General features: G+C 35.6%; 1 protein-coding gene across 3 annotated transcripts in view; it reads right to left on the reverse strand.

The window, feature by feature from the left end:
- Positions 1-23555, reverse strand: part of LOC139969418 (peroxisome proliferator-activated receptor gamma-like) — a 231189-nt gene extending 207634 nt beyond the window's left edge. For 2 of the 3 annotated variants that reach the window (XM_071974363.1, XM_071974364.1), the window contains exon 1: positions 22928-23555. The gene's annotated coding sequence lies outside the window, so the exon portion shown is untranslated. The other variant, XM_071974365.1, reaches the window with a different exon arrangement.
- Between the last annotated feature and the right edge of the window lie 241 nt (positions 23556-23796).

Genomic DNA, 23796 nt, shown 5'->3' on the forward strand with positions numbered 1-23796 from the left:
GATTGTAAGGTGGGGTTTGTCTTGGAATGTGACAATTTCTCCAGGATGAAGAGTGCCCCCAGTTATTCCTTCTAACTTCTCTTTATGTTCCAGAGTCCCGAGGACAGATACTTAAATCAGTCCTGGGTATTATTATTTTTAGTCTGTCGTGTGAGGACCTGGCTAGGAAATAGGGTAAAAAACCGAACCGAACACGAGGCATGCGAGCATGTGTATGAGAATGTGATCGTACAAACCCATGATTGGCAGTAATAATTAACTACCCCCATCTATAACAAATTTGATCAATTAATGTAACAGAGTTTGAAAAATGATATACTTTGAAGCAGCAAAATGGTCTTTTTAGATTTTTAGGTTCTACACAGAAATTTGAATATTTCCACACAATAATGACAATTTGAAAGCTCTAGCAGATAAAAACCACATTATAATAGCATTTGTGTACATGACTGAGATATTATTGGTTCTGTTCAGTTTAATATTAATGTATCTGGCAACATTATAGTGAGCGACATCGTCATGGCAAGGACTAGAATGAATCTTTTTTCTTTTCTTTGATTTTTTTTTTTTTTTTACTAAGTAAACAGATATTTTTGGTCCCAAAATCACACCAGGAGTGCAATTAAGTCAGACATTAATTTCAATGGGTTTCACACAAAATAATAACAGAGGAATTTTTAAATGTATGGTGGGGTAAAAATGGGTTGTAATGGATTAAAATGTTAACAGAGAAACCGAAAACGTGCAGCCAATGGTTGTGAGCCATATACACATCTCGCCATTGGGTTGTTAGATAATCAATGCAAAACCACCTGTCGCCGTGGCGATGTAGTGATATGTTAATAAATTCACTTAATTCATTAGTAAGATCTTTCTGGAGACTACTACACTAATGACTGGAATGAGCTCGATTAAGAACACAACTATGCAGGGGCACCGATTTGAATGTACGAGACGAAAGAATGTTCAATTTTCAGTGACTACGAAGGCTTGCAAATAATTTCAGCACACTCCCCAAAACTTACCGGTCTGGAAATTTATGAACAACGACACTAATAACTAGTCTATACAGATGGGGAGAGGGAAGCAGTGCTCATATGTTATCCCAGGTAAGGTATAGCTAGGGAACTGTACATCTTGTAGTAGAGTAGACCAGAGGCAAAGTCAATTGCATCATTTTAAAAAGAGGTCCAGATCCATGACTGGACACGAGGCTCCAAGCTATATACCACCCCATCCCCACCATCCTCTCCCCTCCTCCCCCCCCAAAAAAAAGAAATTCTACCAACCTTACCTATCCAAGGATATTTCCACCTATTTTACTATTACTACATAGTTCTCTTTCCTTTTATTGCACCACATACCTACTGTATACCCAGTCTATCAGTATCAAGTTTATTCGTGGTGTGAACATAACATACATACTACCCGTAATGTTCCAGTGTGTTTGATCACATACTGTAGAGACCCGTACAAAGGCTTCAAGCCAATAACTGCTTCCAAATGGGCTGAATAATCGGAACAGATTACTACATGACTAGGTAGTAGCTTACTACATTTATAGTTGTCAAAATGGATTAGACTTTACTCATTTATCCTTGGGAATCTAGGAAATAAAATCAGATTCAAGGTGAAATTACTTCTCTCAGGTTTTGTAGGATATCTCATGTACTGAGTAAATGAGTGCACTTCCTATCCAGGATATCTTCATCAGAGCATATAACAAGAGCAAAACCGCAACAAATGTCAAAAACTAAAAAAATAATAATAATAATCGCTTCTGTCGAACGTGTGCACTCATTAAAACGTGATACTTCATCGCATTCATTGGTGGAATTAATGTTTGATTTTTTTTTTTGCCGATTCCATTTTGCCTGGTAGGCTTTTGGCGTATGAAACTATCAGATATCATTTCTCATTACATTTTCGGCCAATATTTTCTCTCTCTCTCTAACCACTCTGTATAGATACACGGTACCAGGTTCTGGTGGAATCAAAATGTAGATATTGTTGGTAATGAGTTCTACTGAAAGTATCGTGGGTGTTGGTTTTGCTTGATCAACCAGAAATTCCAATCGTCATATGAGTCAAAACATTCTATTATTCCAAAACTAGCCAACCGTGTTGTCTTTCTGCAAAGGACATTTGCATGCACCTTTTTTCGAGTCTCGTAGCTGTGTACAGTAAATGAAGGGAGGGAGACCTTCCCAGCACCATCTGTCTACTATGAAGCAGTGATCCCATCAGATCACCAGTCACAAACGACCTTTCAAACAGCTGCTTATGACATAGTTTTCAGTGTCTTTGTTGACCTATTTTGCATAATTTGGTTAAGATTGCCACCAGTTTAGATACAGCAAGAGTGGTGTATATATGCTAGAGTACACCACACACAGCAGAGCTTGTAGGATGATATTTGTAACCACCATGTTATGAAAAAATGATTAGAATATGCAACTTGACCCATTTTTTTGCTTTATTCCACATACTGTGAACAATTTCCCTGTAAAATTTCATTATTGGGATTGCTTCCATTTCCAGCATGCTAATTAAACTGGCTATAAGTTTCCAAATCTATGTTCCTGGAGGTTTGATGCCAACATACTTTTCTTAGTGACCAGAAGAAGAAGAAGCAGAATGGCTGAACCAATTGACTACAAAGTGTCTCAGAGGAAAGATTTTCTAAATAGAAAACAGATGAAACAAAGAGTTAAAGTTTCACCATATAGCTGAGCAACTATTTTACTTATGTTTTGTTATTTTGGGGGTAGGGAGTGGTAGGAGGTCATTTCTCATATAATTTAGGGTGATAAGAGGAGCCTATAGTCTCCATGTTTGTATTTGGGGCGGGGGTGGGGGGAGGGGGGAATGGCAGTAAAATTGGTGTGGCAGTAAAAAAAGGTTTGAAGGGTACAGGTCGGTCAGGACATCGCTACCTGCTTCTTATTTTTTCGAGGGTGCACAATTCTATTCTATGGGGGCAGACAGAACCGATGCTGAGAATAAAACAATTTCTGACACCTTTTTGGGGGTGCCAGACAAATATTTGGTGGGCCTAGCTTTCTCCACCCTCTCTTCTCCCCCTCCCTCCCCCCCCCCCACCCTCTGTCACAATGCCAATGGTAAAGGTAGAAGAAACAGGGCAGTGCACATCATATCAAAGACACAACTACTTCATTTAGCTACAGCTTTGCTTTAAGCCACAGCCACAGTATGAAAAGCACAAAACTCTAGATTTGAGATTTATACAACAATTTGGGGGGGAAATGCAATATCGGGTGAAATGTTTTTTCCTGTCTGAGAATCATGTCTTATTCAGGTAAAATGTTGCTTCAACAAGTTTCAGCAATGACTGCTCCTGTGAACTGACACTTTTCATGCGAAATCAAGACAATATTATTGTGACAGGAATGCAGTGAAGACCATAAAGAGTGTTATTCTTGTAACTTCTCCTCATTACCTCAAACTATGTGTTATTTTTTAGCCTCTGAAGAAGATCCTGCTAGGATCGAAACGTCAGGCCAACTTACTTTTACACATTCTATTACACAGGCTCTCTAGTGGATAAGCAGTTTGCTAACAGTTTTATTTTATTTTTATTTACCTCAAACTATGCTAGAAAGTTAACTGATCGTCACACATATCCAGATAGGCTAGGAACTCAAATAATGGTCACACATATCCAGATAGGCTAGGAACTCAAATAATGGTCACACATATCCAGATAGGCTAGGAACTCAAATAATGGTCACACATATCCAGTTAGGCTAGGAACTCAAATAATGGTCACACATATTCAAATAGGCTAGGAACTCAAATGATGATCACATTTATTCACTTTAAAGTAACCCTCAAAAAAGTTAACACTCCAAAATATCTGATAATCCCTTGCACGGTCAGATCCTGCCTGGAAGTATTTTCAAAACTGCTAGCAACTTTGAGCTTCTTGGAATGGGTCCAATACTAATATTTTGATAATATGACAGGCTATTAAGTATTGGCTTGTCACTGAATACACTGTTAAGTATACAGTAGTTCAATGTATATCACCCTTCCATTAAAACCTAGCGATGACTTTATTTTCAATCCTGTTACAAAGTCAAGGACATTTAGAATGCATACAGCAAGACCCGTTGGACGGCAGAGGCACAATAAATTTTTATGTAGACATTAAAGCAAGGTTGTTTACTAAATTCCATATATGTAAACAATTTAGGGGAACTGAGATTTTCACAGAGTACATCCAACTCTTAACAACAAAATGAATCACTTGGTGATTGCAATGAAATCAATCAAATTAATATGTATGAATACTATGAAAGCAGGTCAGAAATATAAACTGCAGAATTTTGTGTTACATCGTACTGTAGATACAGCAAGTTTACATTAAAGGTATCAATGCTACAGGAATGGATATCATGGAATAAGAATATCATTTACAAACAAGTCTTTCAACGTCATCAGCAATTAAGAACTGCCCACGAAATTTGTTAGAATTACTCAAATAATGATCACCAGTTGGTTGCCACTGTGAGATGTTTCAAAAATCCTCAGCGACTGAGGAAGATCTAACTTGGAGGTGCTGACTGTATCGGAAAGAAAACCTGGAATAAAACCTTGAATCATTTCTTTACCAGTGGTAGGGCTGCAAAATGTTCCAAAACCAACTTGCTTAGGTTCAGAGGCTGAAGTTGCAAGTTGGTAGAACAATCACTGCAATGCGATTCCAATGAATTTTTCAATAGTTGAGGGTTTGAAGACTCACGCAAAAAAAAGGTCTAATGCCGGTAATCTGACCTAGTTGCGAATGAGGTGTAACGGAAGTGTTAGACACTACCATCGATCCCAGAAAATACACACAGCTTGCTACTGTCTGTAATTAGACACTAGTGTACAGTCAGTACATACAGCTGCGGTCAATACCCACAGCACAGTGTATAAACAATAAAGCGATGGACATCTCAGGTCCAGCTAAAGATAACAAGGTATGACGTTTCATTAAGTCTGTACTGTCTGCATTTTGTAGCGACACGAACAAAACGTCACTTGCAAGCAACTGAAAGTTAACTTTGTCAGATGGCCGCACATGGTTTAGGGTGAGTCTTCAATGCCTTTAAACTGAACCTGAAATCATCCAAATAAGTGCATAGAGATCTTTCTTTAAGATGAATATATTACCAGGGTGTTTTATCCTCTCAGAACTCATTGCTACATGATTTCTTGTCCAAAAAAATATTAAATAAACCTGTCTGTTGCCGCACACTGCACTCTGCAATTACATATTTCATTGAAATCATTTGGACATGTTAATTGTATCAGTATGTTTCCACCTGTGGTTTATATGACAATTTTTACTCACAAAAATTAATCAGCCGTGCATCAAATTGAGTCGTTTTTTAAAGAAGGCAAAACCATCGGAATGGAATTGTTGATTTAGGTCAGGCAAACTTTTAATGAGAACAAAGATTCAACACATATTAAAGGAGCAGGATACCTGTACGTTGCCATCATCTTTTATTCCAGGTAGAAATAAAACCCAAACTAAACCGTTTTCTTTTGTTATTTCCTAAATTTAGGAAGCTTGGCATGGATATTTAATTGATGCACATGCTATCATGCATCCTAAGTCTGCCTCCAATGACAGTTACCCACACGCACAAATACCACCACTAAATACAACCAAGGATGTCACAGATTTCCTTTAAGGGAAAGTAGGTCATGGCATAGAAGGAATGAAGAACATAAAAAACAAACTGGTGCATGGGAGGCCCTTTGGGCGACTATGATAATCTATGTGGAAAGTCTGCCTTATTGAACTTCAGCCAAATTTAAGTTCAATAATCTTTCAACTCTTTAGGGAGAGGATACAGAACAGTGTACACCCAAAGTATAAAAGCAGTTTAGCACAATTTTACTCAAAGCACTAAAAGTCTGTTTGACCCGTTTAACTAGTAACCTATGTAAAGTTCCTCTGTTGATGCGTTGCTAATATAAACTGACAATCACAATACACACATACACAGTGTGGCTATGGCCTCCAGATGCTTGTTAGTTGGTCTGTACAATGTTGGATAGACAGGCTAATAATATTATAGTTTGTACAATTTTTTATTTTTTTTCTCGTAGTTGTTCACTAATAGCTTGTTTATTGTATGGTATTGTTAGTATTCACTACTGTCTTATGTTTACTGTCGACAGGGAATTATTTTCCTTTTTTTGTTTTCTGAAATGGACAAAAAGTTTCTATCTATCTAGTTTGTTTCTATAGTAAACCATATGCTGTTTGGTGGTACGATGATGGCGTAATACGTCGACGAAAGCATGTGTTATGCAAAAACAGCTGCTTACCAGCTTTCCCATCATATTTAATAATCAGCAGTTATCTTTACAATGCTGAGGCGACCACAAATGTGGGAGAAACCTGCAAGGGCCAGATGGATTACAATTTACAACACGTCGGGTAGCTTCCAATTCAACCATTTAACTCAAATTTGGGATCTTTTCATTTTAGAAAGTCATTTCAGATGAAAAACCCACCTACAGTAACTATGACCGGGCCGGGAATCGAACCCGGAACCTAGTACAGAGAGGCATCCTGAAATGGGTTCACTGTACACTAGATGTTATTGTTAACATTTATTTATCACGGAAGGGGAGGGGGAGGGGAAGGGGAGAGGACGGGGAAGTTTTAAAATATATTGTGACCTGAGCAAGACGAATAAATAGGATAAGAATGAGACAACTACATCTAACCAGGAAATGGAAGGTGGACTTTTTTTTTATTCGTCCAACCATCCATTACTAATATTAAACATAAACATAATAATCAACACTTGTCAGAAAGTTGAGAGAAAGTTAAACAGGAACAAGCAGAGTCATTTATACTACATCATTCAAATTTCCCCGGGATGAAGCGTCCTTTAACATATCAACCTTTTAATGAGCAAATCAGGGTTAAAGCTATGACCCGATATTATTTGATTTTTCCTGCAATCTTCAACTGTCGGGATGACAGACAATTTGCGATCTGCTGGTTACTTTTGCAGGAAGGGCTGTTACCGGAGGTTGTTCTTTTCAAAGTCTCGCACGTGACACAACAACCTTTTTTTCTCATTAGTTCATCTATAACAGATATTGGCTCTCTTTGAATTTAATGAGTTTAGTCTCAAGGTTTGAATACTTTCGATTGCCAAGGACGGTCTCCCAACTGTATGTCAAATGCAACTGGTATATCAATAGAAATATATATATTATTGGGAAAGAATTATAATGTAGGTTGAATTGAGTTTAGAGGTAAACTGAAAGTATGTGGCAATAATAAGACCCACCTGATAAATATAAGGGCAAGGATCAACAGGTGGCTAAAACCTCACCTGCTATTGTCAGACAACTATATGAAAAGAATACATTGCAAAATTTGTAAAAGGGCAGCTAATTAGATAAGGGGTGTCTATGAACAGAGTGGTTAAAATGCATAGCTGGAGACTGGGGCGAGGGGGGGGGGCTCATTCTAAAGTATTACCGTGGTTCCCGTTCCCGTTTAGTCAAAAGAGACAGTACTACATTCAGAGTAATTTAATGTCAAAATTAACTAGCAGATTCTCACTGACCAGAAACGCGATGCGTAAAAGCTCATTAATAGTACAGGTCACCGCATGACCTAATTCTGCGGAGCGCACCGCGAACGAGAAACAATAACAATGGACTTTCTACGTACTTCTCGTAGGACAATGAACCAATTATTAACTTCACTCTTTCAATAAACATGCAAGCTCTACAAGAGAAAGAAATGGTCGTTAGAATTGTTCACACATTTGTTAACTCATTTTGGGTAGCAATTCTTCAATTAGAAGTAAATTATAAATCATGGTTTAACAAAAATGCCTAAACGTCTGGTCATATTTTGTAAGATTCGCTGCTATTATAGGCCAACTAGTATACATACTGTGCCATACGGTATCCAGACCTGTCTTGCCACAATTGATGTCTTTCAAAATCAAGCATTCATTGAATCTGTTCCCACATCAAGCATACATATTATATGTACCCATTTCAAGATTCTCTTTAACACTGAGCAGTAAAATAGTATCCTAATGGCATTTGTCAGTAAGTGTCCACAAGTGGGGTGAGTGAGTCCACCCATTAACCTTCTAAGAAGGATATTCTGGTGGCTGAAGATTATTGCTTGGCAAACTTGCTCCAAAATTTTGTGAATCATTACGTGTAAACTTACATCCTCATAGTGTTTCGCATGGCGAAGATATTAATTTTTTCAAATTTTTCTGAAATTTTGTAAAATGCATCTGGCAACATCAGATTGGATGATGTCATCAGGGGGGCAATTTAGCAGAACTGTTGTCTTTGTTTTTCTCTATAATTTGTCAATCATTTATCAACAGAGGAAAAGAATATTTCTACCAAAAAAAGACCACATTTGGATGAAATTAAAGTAGAGAGAAGCTTGACAGATCTAAGCAAACATTTCAAATGTGATCAGGTTACAAGGATAAATCAACAAGAAGATAATAAGAGCCTTTAGAAATAAAACTTTTGAAGAGTGTTTGCTCCTCGAGATGACATCACAGACCTTACCCTACTGTGATCCAACTTCATGGAGTAGTTGAAGGGTTTAGCCAATCAAAATAGGTTGTATTCAAGCCACCATATCTCAAGTTAGAGACAAGGGGCTTTCAACTAGCAGTGTGGAAATATATTCCTCGTCAATATTAGTTTCAAATTGTTTTGCAACCAGCAAAAATTGTTCTAAAGAACATGAAAGTCGGCTATGATCTCTTTTAATGAAGTATGTACAACTTCCCCTCAAAAGTCTCAAATATATTGAAATGGGACAAGTGTACCCTGATGCAGCCCACAGATCACAAGTACACTGTGAACTTAGGTAATTCTATCCTTCTTGACAAGGTTAGAGTACAGACTCCTGTACACAAGTCACGCAATGACAGCGTATTAACATCAAGTTACAGTCATTGAAATAAGTTCAAATAACCATTCCAAAATTGCTAAACAGGTGAGGTGGAGCGGAGGGGAGGGAAGGGGAGGGGAGGAGGGAATGGCACTCTAAGTTGCCTAGATTTGTTCTTAATGAGCTAAAAAAGACCATATGACATATATGTTCTTAAAAGTGTTGTTTCAAACTTTCAAATTCACAAAAAAAGCCATTTTGGTACTTAATCTTTTGGTTATAATCCTATGGGCATGCCAATTTTTTCATATTATAAAATAATATGGTGACCTACATTTATTCCCCCCCCCCCTCCCTCACACAACACACCCATATAGATCAACATTTCTAATACATGATGACCTTATGTTTTTGTAAAACTGTTCCAGTATATAATTAACACACATGCACAAACATGTGTGTACATTCATATAAATATATATATTGCAGTCCCATAGCCACACCATATCACTACAAACAACTTAATCACAGACAACCCAAAATAATGGTTTAACAACTTTAGGTTTGTATATAACTTGTATCGTGAAAAGCAAATGGACATAAAATACTTATCATTCTGAGAAGAAACTGTAAAATAAATATGTGTTCAATGAAAGACCACCAATTATTATCAAGCTCACACCTTCCATTTCATTCCCATTCATTCACTGTACTACTGATACACACAGAAAGTTCACGGTATTAGGCATGTACTGTATGATACGTCCCAATGGTTAGTAGTACCAGTGTAAATACCCTATTCAAGGTGAACGGTTGACCTCATTTTGGCACACTCTTCTCTATACCTGATTGTACTATTTAAGGTCAGCTGGAATCGTTGTTTGTATGGGAACCAGTGGGTGCCATTCTGATTAAACAGTAAACGCCCAAGAAAAAAAAACCCAAAACAATGTTACTTTGAAATTTGTAACGGTTACTAGGCATGGCTATATAATTAGCCACAGAACTGCAATCACTAGATACACCATGTCTTTTCTATGTCAAGGTTAGTGCAAAGTTTACAGACAGAAAGTACAAACTTCTGTTTTATGTTGTGTCAGGATCTGTATCAAGATGTATGACATATCAATATGTCAATACCTCAAACAGACAAGAGAGGTAGCAGTTCTAGGTATTACCTATATAGTACAAGAAATAATGCAATATATAACAAAATTCCATACTTTTTTTATTTTTTTCCCTTTTCTTTTCATCTCGTTATTGTTTTCTTCTGTTGTTTGTTTTCTTTATTGTTCTACACTACAAGCTGCTTGTTAAATGAGTATATATTCATACAGACAAGTTTTTAAGTTTTTTCCTTTTCTTTTCTTCTCGTTATTGTTTTCTTCTGTTGTTTGTTTTCTTTATTGTTCTACACTGCAAGCTGCTTGTTAAATGAGTATATATTCATACAGACAAGTTTTTAAGTTTTTTCCTTTTCTTTTCTTCTCTTTATTGTTTTCTTCTGTTGTTTGTTTTCTTTATTGTTCGACACTGCAAGCTGCTTGTTAAATGAGTATGTATTCATACAGACAAGTTTTTAAGTTTTTTCCTTTTCTTTTCTTCTCGTTTTTGTTTTCGTCTGTTGTTTGTTTTCTTTATTGTTCGACACTGCAAGCTGCTTGTTAAATGAGTATATATTCATACAGACAAGTTTTTAAGTTTTTTCCTTTTCTTTTCTTCTCGTTATTGTTTTCTTCTGTTGTTTGTTTTCTTTACTGTTCGACACTGCAAGCTGCTTGTTAAATGAGTATGTATTCATACAGACAAGTTTTTAAGTTTTTTCCTTTTCTTTTCTTCTCTTTATTGTTTTCTTCTGTTGTTTGTTTTCTTTATTGTTCGACACTGCAAGCTGCTTGTTAAATGAGTATGTATTCATACAGACAAGTTTTTATGTTTTTTCCTTTTCTTTTCTTCTCGTTTTTGTTTTCTTCTGTTGTTTGTTTTCTTTACTGTTCGACACTGCAAGCTGCTTGTTAAATGAGTATATATATACATACAGACAAGTTTTTAAGTTTTTTCCTTTTCTTTTCTTCTCGTTATTGTTTTCTTCTGTTGTTTGTTTTCTTTATTGTTCGACACTGCAAGCTGCTTGTTAAATGAGTATATATTCATACAGACAAGTTTTTAAGTTTTTTCCTTTTCTTTTCTTCTCTTTATTGTTTTCTTCTGTTGTTTGTTTTCTTTATTGTTCGACACTGCAAGCTGCTTGTTAAATGAGTATGTATTCATACAGACAAGTTTTTATGTTTTTTCCTTTTCTTTTCTTCTCGTTTTTGTTTTCTTCTGTTGTTTGTTTTCTTTACTGTTCGACACTGCAAGCTGCTTGTTAAATGAGTATATATATACATACAGACAAGTTTTTAAGTTTTTTCCTTTTCTTTTCTTCTCGTTATTGTTTTCTTCTGTTGTTTGTTTTCTTTATTGTTCGACACTGCAAGCTGCTTGTTAAATGAGTATGTATTCATACAGACAAGTTTTTATGTTTTTTCCTTTTCTTTTCTTCTCGTTTTTGTTTTCTTCTGTTGTTTGTTTTCTTTACTGTTCGACACTGCAAGCTGCTTGTTAAATGAGTATATATATACATACAGACAAGTTTTTAAGTTTTTTCCTCTTCTTTTCTTCTCGTTATTGTTTTCTTCTGTTGTTTGTTTTCTTTACTGTTCTACACTGCAAGCTGCTTGTTAAATGAGTATGTATTCATACAGACAAGTTTTTAAGTTTTTTCCTTTTCTTTTCTTCTCGTTATTGTTTTCTTCTGTTGTTTGTTTTCTTTATTGTTCTACACTGCAAGCTGCTTGTTAAATGAGTATATATTCATACAGACAAGTTTTTAAGTTTTTTCCTTTTCTTTTCTTCTCGTTTTTGTTTTCGTCTGTTGTTTGTTTTCTTTATTGTTCGACACTGCAAGCTGCTTGTTAAATGAGTATATATTCATACAGACAAGTTTTTAAGTTTTTTCCTTTTCTTTTCTTCTCGTTTTTGTTTTCGTCTGTTGTTTGTTTTCTTTATTGTTCGACACTGCAAGCTGCTTGTTAAATGAGTATATATATACATACAGACAAGTTTTTAAGTTTTTTCCTTTTCTTTTCTTCTCGTTTTTGTTTTCGTCTGTTGTTTGTTTTCTTTATTGTTCGACACTGCAAGCTGCTTGTTAAATGAGTAAATATTCATACAGACAAGTTTTTAAGTTTTTCCTTTTCTTTTCTTCTCGTTATTGTTTTCTTCTGTTGTTTGTTTTCTTTACTGTTCTACACTGCAAGCTGCTTGTTAAATGAGTATATATTCATACAGACAAGTTTTTAAGTTTTTTCCTTTCCTTTTCTTCTCTTTATTGTTTTCTTCTGTTGTTTGTTTTCTTTATTGTTCGACACTGCAAGCTGCTTGTTAAATGAGTATGTATTCATACAGACAAGTTTTTAAGTTTTTTCCTTTCCTTTTCTTCTCTTTATTGTTTTCTTCTGTTGTTTGTTTTCTTTATTGTTCTACACTGCAAGCTGCTTGTTAAATGAGTATATATTCATACAGACAAGTTTTTAAGTTTTTTCCTTTCCTTTTCTTCTCTTTATTGTTTTCTTCTGTTGTTTGTTTTCTTTATTGTTCGACACTGCAAGCTGCTTGTTAAATGAGTATGTATTCATACAGACAAGTTTTTAAGTTTTTTCCTTTTCTTTTCTTCTCGTTTTTGTTTTCTTCTGTTGTTTGTTTTCTTTATTGTTCTACAGTGCAAGCTGCTTGTTAAATGAGTATATATATACATACAGACAAGTTTTTAAGTTTTTTCCTTTTCTTTTCTTCTCGTTATTGTTTTCTTCTGTTGTTTGTTTTCTTTATTGTTCTACACTGCAAGCTGCTTGTTAAATGAGTATACATACAGACAAGCTGCAAGGCTTCCATCTACAGCGATTGTTTTTGTTCAGACACATAATGCACAGGTTAAAACTATAGTAATTACATCTTAATAAAAACTTAAAAACAAAAACTATACGCTTGGAACTTTCAGTGTCAAGGTATTACAAGTTCAACCAGATCAATATCAGTACGGCAGGCATCACCTTGATTCAAGTACAAATTCGATCCAGTAGTATCAAATGTACTCGGCCCAAAAGCTCTAAGAATAGCAGGCAGAATCAAAAGCATCCTGTCAATGAGACCCTATCCCTCCAGAACCCGGACCCGTAGTGAGGCTAGTGCACAGGAGAAGGGGAGGGGGGCCATGTCCCCCTACCTGTGCAGAGTAATGCCCATTCCTCATCTATGCTACCATCATGTGAACAAAACTTGCACAGGTTACGGGACACAGATATTATGGGCCTCCTTAAATTGTTGGTGCTAAAACCAATGGCTAAAATAGAAGATTTACAAATACAGGAGAGTATCTCCAAAATTGACCACTCCGGACGAAATGTTATTTTTACCCCAAAAAGAAAGTTTTTTCATTAGTAATTTATGAACAAGAAGTATAGTTCAAATAAGGACTTTTTCTTCCCTTTTCAAGACCAAAGAAATTGGCTTTGCCCCTCACCTCAACCAAGGTCTGTCTACGTGCCTGGTAGGTTTGGTAAAATTGCTGCCAGAAAATGGCTTTACGTTAAATCACTACATAGATTTGTATAAAACAGAAAGACTATATCACTTGTTTTCCCATTTGGCCAATTACTTTTTATTACGGTGATTTACTTCTATTAATCAGTAACTTTAGAGTTCGCACTAGTAAGTACAAGCTACTTGACTTTAACTTGCCTTTTCTTTGTCTGCACTTTATGCAAAACAGGAATGAAGCATAAATTCTAATCTTCATTCCTGTTTGACATTTATATAATATTATAGGACTGCAAGGGAAGCAAGAGGACAACTTGCATAGTAATATATGCAGATTGGTCTCTAGGAAGGCATGCATATGGAATCCTTGCAGAACTCAGCACAAAACACCCCGTAATGCAGCAAATATTGCCACGAAATTAGCACATTTCGCGCTGACTCTTTTCATAACATTCTAAGTATAGCACTCAGAAAACTCTTTCTTATGTCATCTTGAAGAATATTGTGTCCTCTTTACGAAGACGTGCCGTTATTTATCATGTGTGTGAACTAATCCCCGTACTTTCTAATCTGAAAAAGTAAAAACCACTTCGGAAAGCAGTGAACCTCTTCAAAATGTCCCTATCTCTCGATGCTTACATTGTGCTTGGTGAGAGTGTGATTGCGTAAGCAACTTCTTTCCTATGCCAAAGAAAAATTTGTTGACTTTTCTCTCTGGTGATATAAAATTTGACTCGATTGGTCAATAAAAAAGGCTCGTACTTTTCATCAGCAAATCAAAAGCATCGTAAGAAATTTGTAAAGTCCTCCTTTACGCGGCTAATCTGAACGCAGTACAGTGTGCAGTGCTCTCACAGCAATTTCGGAGAGTGAAAACCGCAACGCTACCTGTGCGTATACAACAGCATTTTATTCTCCGACAAGGGGCCATTTATGAGCGTTGGTACTCTGTGAGCTAGCTACCTCAGAGTACCCAGTTTGAATGGTGGTGTGATCTTCAGCACTCCCACAGAGGGCGCTGTTATATCGGTCCTAACAGTTCTATAGAAACAGCTCTGGGTACTCATAATGCTCACGAATCTGTACTGCTTGTAGATCTCCAGATATTCTATATATAGCTGGCGCTGTAAACGTATCTCAATCAATGGGCGGTAGTCGTGAAGAGATGCTTCACATGATCTCGTCTTCAATAATTACGAGATGAATCGCAGGTGTAAGTCCAGTAATATTGCAAAGAACCTTGAAATAAGCTAATAGATCCAAATTACAAGGGTGGTCTCATAGTGAGTGGTCTTACTATACCTTGCAAAGTGCTACCCAGTCATTTTTACTTCAAGTACGTTTCAAATCCGTTTTGTTTTAACTACAGGAATTCAAACGACTGGATGACACACACACACGCCATCTACAAATTTACGCTATCATAAACCCATTATTTGCATTATCGTATCATTAACATTTATAGGAATTATGATCCTAGCTGGAGCTTTTTGAGGAAGCAACTAGTTCGAATGATGATGTCTTCAGTTTATATGTCAAATAATATTTAAGTCAGTAAGTTAATTACCAGTACTTCCAAATCAACCTTGTATAATTTGGTTTAATATTGCTACCTAGATGTATGTCCCTTAAAAGGTAACATCACATACAAGAAAATGTGTTTGTAAATTCTATGGATATCTTCAATAGAATATTAGCTTATAATCCACCATGTCTGACAGAAGTTTACCAAAGTTACAAATTAAATTGGCAGGTGTTCAGCTGCCCATGTTTGCATATAGATCAGAGAGGAGCCTGGGTTAAAAAAAAAAAAATGGAACTTTGCAAAAATTACGGTATAGGCTCCAGTTTGCATATGCGTACAGTGTGTTAGGATAATAGTTTTTGTCCCTGAGGTAGGAATGAAATCACAGATATTCCGCAAATTCTCGGAAAAAGCTCATGCCTGATAGATAGAATGCTTACAGGCTCATCGGGTTTGACGTTGTTCGAAAAGAACTATCCATGCTCCGAAGAGATGATTTTATATCAATTATGCAATAGCCATGTGTCTGCTACTTTCCATCCTGGAAGTTTACATTGTTGAATACAAAGTTCTCCGATTCAGTAAAATCGATGATACATCGAACAAACTATTTCGGCACCAAAACAATAATTACTAATAAAAGCTCCATTCTGTACAAAACTTTAGCTAATTAGGTTCAAACGTGACTTATTTAATACCTGCCATAGATAATCAACAATTAAGACAAATTTTCTTTCTTTCCATAGCAAAATGGGAAAGAGTCCTGCTGTGAACACCTCGTTGGTATCAATGAGGTCTGACGCGTCAAGGTTAATCTCCGAGTGGACAGCCTATGGTTTGATTTTGTGGGGAGACAATTAACTTCTAGTGATAAAAGAAAATTAATTGAAGAGCATGCAACCGGTCTGACCTGGGACTTTACGTTCACATTGTACTGCCAGTATGGAAGACATCCAAACCATATATGTAGAGTTATTCTTTTATTAGCATAATTAAACTACTTAACCATATCTTCAAGGTTACAAATTGTTCAACCCCACCTCACAAAACACTCAACGTTTTTTATTCTTTTCCTTTTATTCTTCAGACCCGATGCCATCTGCCAGTTTTTACTTTTTATTGACAGTCAATAGGGCATGATAAAGAAAGACAGTACTTGACATTAAAGTTAAGTTCATCGAATCGTTACGGAAAGGATAACAGTAGTTTAACGTTACAATGTGACAACCGTTTAACAATTTATCGTTAATTTTGATTTCGTTGTTTATGAGAAGCAAAGTACGCTAATAAATTCATTTATTAATCATGTATGAAACTGATGCTTATGATGGCAACATATCACTCCCCTCCCCACCCCCCCCCAAGAAAAATAATAAAAACCTTCAGGACAAAAAATTCAAATCCAAGTTGTGAGAAATCATGGATTCGATGTCCCTTAAAGCTGACACTATTTTGCAACGAATTCAATTCCACTATTTTCCGGTAATTTACATGAAATCGTTTCCAACACATGACATGATACTAGTAACCAGGAAATCAGTCATAACCATCAAACGATCAAAGCGCACACGGGGGTAGACACATTTACATTTTTTGTGGGACACACAATTTTCTGCTTTGATCTCTTTACTGAGACTGAGGGACAGGAATCACGATACCGTAGTGACTGAGGGGAGACAATCGGGACATATGACTGTTATGACAAATCAAGTAGTTAAATACGACATCGCAGCCTAGGCTACCTTTTGACCCTTGAGTAGCTGAAGATCTCGAAGGATCTTGATTGGACAAGATCATCCCCCGAAAGGGGCATCACAATTGCGGGGTCTGATCTGGTTAAATGTGCATTCACACGTTTCACAAATTTGAAAAAAAGCGAGCTGGTACTTGCACTAGTAAACTTAAGTGCATCTATGCTGAATAACATTCAAATATCGTTATATGTCATCATAAAAATGAAAGTAAACATTTCAAGCTGTTGTTGAAACAACACGAATGTTGACAATGTCCGAACGATGGCTGTGCTCCACAATGCGAAAGAACCAAGAACAATTTGTGACTCTGTTTTTCCCATTATGGATAGTACAGTGACTGCCAATGTATTTATCTTTAGGGTTATACTGTAACATCTCGTTTTCTTGTTACAACAAGAAAACAATCAGTCGTTTTCCACAGACAATTTCAACATTTCCCACACCTCATTCGAGGGAGTGTTGAGCCACCAGTGCAAAGGAAATTTTTTTTTAATCCAGTCTACTGTTTAATTGAATCATAAATTAATTAAAATATATGAGTAATTACTGCAACAAGGTCACATCATGCACATTCACTGTATTAATAAGTGTTTTACAGCAGATTCAATCAAATACTTCAGTTCAGGCATGTACAGCATGCTTGTACAAAGTTCACTTTAGAAAACACAACGTGGGAGTTTTTACTGTCACATGTATAGGGTGCAATTGCCAATTAGCTTACTGGTCATATAAATACAGTTTTTATATAAACGGTTTGTATGTCATTTCTAGGCAGTTGCTAACCATTAGGTCTTTTGAAATAACAGACTTAATACAGTAAGTATGATACTGTTATTAATAATCCTGGGTTTTAATCATAATTTGCACTTTTCAGATTTATGGGGTATTTAACACAAAAGCTCTGATCTGATATGTTAAGGTAACCAAATCCACTATTTGTGCTCTAACGAAAGTCCAGTGGCTTGAAGAAATAGTTATTTAACGAGGAATGCTTTAACCACAGCTTGCTTACTTTAAGATGTCATAAGACAATAGGAAAATAAACTAGCTTACAGCAGACAGTACAGGTACAGGAAATATGGAGATCCCAAAATAACTGGCTGCAGCAGACATTACAGGAAATATATGGAGATCCCAAAATAACTGGCTGCAGCAGACATTACAGGAAATATATGGAGATCCCAAAATAACTGGCTGCAGCAGACATTACAGGAAATATATGGAGATCCCAAAATAACTGGCTGCAGCAGACATTACAGGAATTATGGAGATCCCAAAGTTGCTAGGATATGCTGAAATAATCGCACAAAGAAAAACATACAAAAAAATACTTTGGAGAACATTTCTGATACATGATTTGACTGCAATTATTTTCATGAAGATCATGGCTATATACTTCTGCTACAACAATCAAAACTCTTGTAACACAGTTCCAAAACGTCAGTCCTGCAAATCATTTTGTCAGTGTCCAGTTTTAGTTCGCTACCATCAAGCGATGCTTTCATTTTTTTTTGCTTCGCTCTACAATTCCTTTCTGTTCCTTGTACAGTTGTTCTATTCCACGATAAACAGTTACTTTACTACACAAGAGCATCTTTCGTCCCCCGGTATACTACCGACCGACCGTTAGTATCATGCGATACCAATTTACGAATTATCACATATATATATATTTAAACTATGCACTCTCGGAACAAACATGTTAGACGCTCCATGGACGTGAACCTCGCACGGATCTCCACAGCATCAATGACAACAACAGTATGAAAGCAACCTAAGATCGTATGTCACACAATTATCGTGCATCATCTAAAGATATGGCAGCTTTTCTCTACCTACAGCTGTTATTAACCTTGAAGTACCATATATGTCTTGAAGGCTGACTCTCATAAGAATATAGAGCATTTCTTATCTACAACAGGGTTTATTATGAGAGATAGTACTTACTTACCCAAAAAAATAAAAAAGAACCCTCTCTAATTCAAGGTAAGAACTCCACTTTATAGATAGTATTACACTGTAAATAGAGATGTATTCATATAAAATAACTAGCGATAGATATCAAACTCGATATTATTTCCTTACTAAAAGTAGTTTTTTGGGGGGAGTTGTGTTTGTTAAATCTTTGATACCACAATATATGGTATTGATTCTAAAATTCCATAGCAATACAATTTAGTAAGCTTCATTATAATTTGCTTGAATATTTTCTGATAATGATGGAAGAAAAGTCAACACATTATAAAAAAAAATACAATTGCCAATGTGCGGTTGGCATACATATTATAAATGATAACATAATGAATTGAAAGGGGGCCACGAGTGTGAAATTTCATAATATTATGAAAAGATCATTTACTCAATAATTTTATGGAAACACTTTGCAAGAAGCTCTTGGCCTGATCCTAAAATGTCACCAGGTAAAGGTTTGCTAAAACAGTCAACAACAACAAAAAAACATTTTTTGAATTAATGTAGACACTGATTTACGGGAATATATAAATATCTCTACACCAGCTATTAACAAAGAATGACAGGCAATATTACTTTTAAGGGAGCTGTAATAATACAGTTTGTATCAAAGTTAAGACAGTCTAACATTTTGTCCCTAGCAACATCTTCTTCAGAGGCTAATTGAGACAATTTTGTTTCACTTAGCTTCTGAAGAAAACTGAAATAGCAGGCCCTCTAACTTTCCTTTGCAGTGCAATAAAGCAATTTTGTTAACAGCCTTCTTTTTTTTGGGGGGGGGCCCTCTTCTCTCTTCAATTTTCTTCTATATAGTTGCAAGCATATATTCAATAAATTACACAGAACTTGCCAAGACACATTATATTCAATAATGCTAAGCTTATAGACAAAATTACCACTACTACTGTACCTTATACTAATATAGTGCTAAGAGGATTACTGTACTACTACTGTAGATCACCAAGGGTTCCATAAAAATGTAACAAAAGAGATAATCCTATTGAGTCTACCACATTAAACCTGTGAAGTAATTTGACAGTTATACAGACAGTGGTGGAGGATAAATCCATGGGCATCTGTTTATTTACTTAGATTCTGGAAGGGGATAAGGTTTGTGTACAAATACCGAAGGGACTGAAAAGTGTGGAGGCCTTAAAATGAGGTCATGAGCAAGATTTTTCCTGTAGACCTGTAAAATTTTTAGTATGCTAAAAACACTTTCAAGTGAACTCCAAGTGTCTATGTGATGTTCTGAACATTCCAAATTATTGGCAGACATTTGGTAAAGATAGACCATCAAGAAGCTCATTAAAAGGCTATATGTTTTGAAGGTTGCTAAGAAAACCATGTTAAAATTTGACAATTTTTTTTTTTTTTTTAAAACTTTATAGCATAGTTTAGGGATTAACAACTTTTGGAAAAAACTAAACTACAAGTACAGTCAAAGTAAAAAAACAGACATAATTGTGATGTTGTTGGTTCTTCTAGTACTGTCAACAAAAATTTAGTCAGTTTGTCAAGAAAGAACTTTGTGGGTCAACTGATGGACATCATTGTTATAAATCATGTTAGGTATTACATATAATGTAGAAATATAGATATAACTCAAAGATGATCACTAAATTGTGCTCCGACATCAACTTTTAATAACATTTTGCTATCAATTTCCAGGATCATTTTCATTCCTACCAAGAATTAAACATAATAAAATTTACAAATAATCACAATGAGATACCTTATAAATATATATTGTTATTACCAACTTGAAAATTAATTTGTAAGTAACTCTATTCCATTTGATTTCAAAATTTTACTGGTTGGAAACTATTACATGTTATTATAATATTATCACAGTAAAAATAAATCTAGTTTAGAGATATTCAAAAAATCAATTTTGTTTCAGATTTGTTATTTGTTATATTTGAAGTGAAACCTTGACTCAGCACAAGAACTGCATTATTGTGAGACTGAAGTATCAAATGCCATAAAAAAAAATTAATAATCTAATTGATACAAATGGCTATTTTAAGGTATTCATAAAGTTACATTTGTCTGTAACAAGTAACTTTAAATTCTACGTCACAAGTTTCACTATATTTAGTGGGCTTAAGAATAAAGTCACTTTGTTAAAGCTCCATTTTGGTAAGTTATTTTTTACACTGCCAATAGAGTACTTGTTTGTTAACACAAAACTAGAAAATTCAGTACCTAAACACCTTAATGATCTGTTACTCAAGTCCATCAACACCACATCAGATTAACTGATAACAGAGGTGATGGGGTATGGGGGTTAAAGATTTGAAAGTGCTCAGTAGAGGAATAAATTGAATTGTGGGTTACAAAATATTGAAGTAAATATGGAAGTAACTTCCGATTAAGGTGCTGCAGCCAAGCACTTTGAAACCAGATATATACAACAGTTAGACGATCTAGCTAGCTATAGGGATATCCATGTCTTGGTGGTACATATGGTGCAAAAGTTATTAAAACTTATCAATTGATGAAAAATTGAGGTACATTTAAGTATCATTTGCTACGTATTTCTGTGGCAATCTAGACAAACAGGAAAGGGAAATATTAGACTCGACCAGAAGGCTATAGGATGAACTAGAAAAATGATTGCACAGTTTGACAATAAAGTAAAGCAACATATATATCTGTTTTGAAAATCTAAGGAACGTCTCATTCAAAATTGACATGTTTGGCCCATATTCTGTTGTATTCAATTTTCAGCTACAAAATATTCCATTCTGTGAGCAAAGTTGTGCCAAGATAAGTTGCTTCATTAAATACTTTGCTTTATTTATATTTGTGAGAAAACAGTTTTTTTTTTCTTTCTATTTTTTTCCTTTTCTTGAAAAAAAACATACCAATCTCTAAGAGGTATAATGGTACAACATGAATTTTTGAACAAATATTTTGATAAGTACTTATTTTCACACCTTAGTCTCTTTTCCTAATGACATGTACATAATTCAACCTTTTTTGATGTGTTTCTTTTAAAAAAAAATCATTTATGTTATATATGGTATTTTGATGTACACAACCATTTTCATTTGATTGTAAATGTCCAAGCCTAAAAAATCATTGGGGTATGGTATTATTGGTAAGATAGTTTGAATGACCTTAATTTTCTTTGAAAGACTTGCAATTTTAAAATAACTTTACTAGAATATGGTGGGTTTCAATCAATCACTTCAAAGAGGTCACTATTAGTTGAAATAATGTTAAGGAAAACAAAATGCAGTCTGGTTCACAGCTATCACCAGAAGTATACAATAAATAAATTATATGTACAACAACCAAAAATAGTGTAGCCTGCAAAATAAGTTATCAATCCAAGATTTTTGGGAACTTAGATTGCATGAGAGCAAAGATGTACACAAATGTGAAGAATTATGGTGACTTTATCTTTATACCAAGTTGGGGAAAGGAGCTAAAATTTCTGCACAAGTTTTGTTATTAATTTTCATGAAATTGCAGGTATTTTAGCTAAATATGATCCTCAAGGCTGCAAATTTTTCCCCTAATTCTCAGCAATAGCCTCTGCTCGTTCCAGACCCCGTTTTTAGAGAGAGAAAGAAATAGGTCAACCAATGCTAACACTTTCACAAATGAGTTAAATTGCACAAAACTCACCTGAGTCCAAAGGTGCACCTTGTTTAATGGATTCAGAATAATTTTGTTGTTCAAAATGCAGTTAGTGGTTATTTTGATACTAGAAATCTCCTTCCTGACTTTGAAAACACCACAGTCGTCATTCCTCGCATCTTTAAACTTGAAACTGTTGTGAGCTTTAGGTCAGAAAAGCTGAGAGTAAATACCAAAAACTGGCTACACTGTCACGTAAGTTATACTTTTGACAAGTCTCCTGCTAACCAAATTTCTCTTTCCTTTTTAGAGGTTTAATAATCGACCACAAGTTGTGACAATGACTAGGAAGATGAACCCTTAAGGCAACTCCTAGGCCTAAATATCAAACCTGCCAAAAAAAACTCAAAACTAAGAGTTCGTCCAAGCTTGTTCCATATCCTTTGAGAAATGTGTTAAAACCAGTCAAAGTCACACTAATGTCATCATGGACGAATTTTGCAAACTATCAGGATGTTACTAAAGCATACAACCATGGATAAACCCTAAAAATATGCACGTGGGACGAAAAAAGTCACTTACCATAACAGTCAAGTGAACCGTTTCTGCTGAAGGCGTTCCACAAGCGGACACTCGTGTCTTTGCCAACGGCCACGTTCCGTTAAAACTATCCGGATGAAACGCCTAGCAGAAGCTGTATAACTAGACCTTGACTGACGAAGGCGAACAGTAGATTAATGTTGTCAAATGACAGCGTCAAAATTGTTTTAAAAATCCTGTTTCAACGCAGCAATATGATATATTCCCCCGAATGAAATATAAACTTCCAAGCTGAGTACGTACACAATAATAGCTAATATAGGCGATGACACAGAATGTTCACCAAATTCCAGTAGTCTTAGCATAGGTCTAACGATCAAACTTTGTGTTGTGTGTAGTCTGCGCGATCTTTTACGAACACAACAAAACTAGCCTTTTATTATCGTGAGCTATGATTTGTGTTTGTCCTAAAGCAAACCATTCATGGCTGAACATCAGCACAAAAATACACAGACGAAACGAGAAATCCAAACGAAATGAGCACGAATCAATCTATGTCCTTCCCTCGATGTGGTTTCGCAATGAAGGTTGCGTTTTGAACAAGGTTTGACTCCACTGGACACCGTTTTACACTCTGACTACCACATGAAGTCTACTCGTTGAAATTTAGCAAGGATACATAGTCACGCGCTGGAACCACTATGTATCAAAGTAAGCGATAATTAAAATAATGTCTCAAACGTATACCCAAGAATTACCAGTATATGCCGGAAATAGGATCCCGAGAGCCCTTCCTGTTTATAAGTTCACCACGCTATACCCCAATCTCATAGGCCCGTATCCAGAGTTTTTTTCTTGTCGGGGAAGGGGTGCCAAAATATCGCAAAGGTCCTTCCTGACGAGGGATCTAA

This window comes from Apostichopus japonicus, chromosome 7 (genome assembly GCF_037975245.1).
Source record: "Apostichopus japonicus isolate 1M-3 chromosome 7, ASM3797524v1, whole genome shotgun sequence".
Lineage (NCBI taxonomy): Eukaryota > Metazoa > Echinodermata > Holothuroidea > Aspidochirotida > Stichopodidae > Apostichopus > Apostichopus japonicus.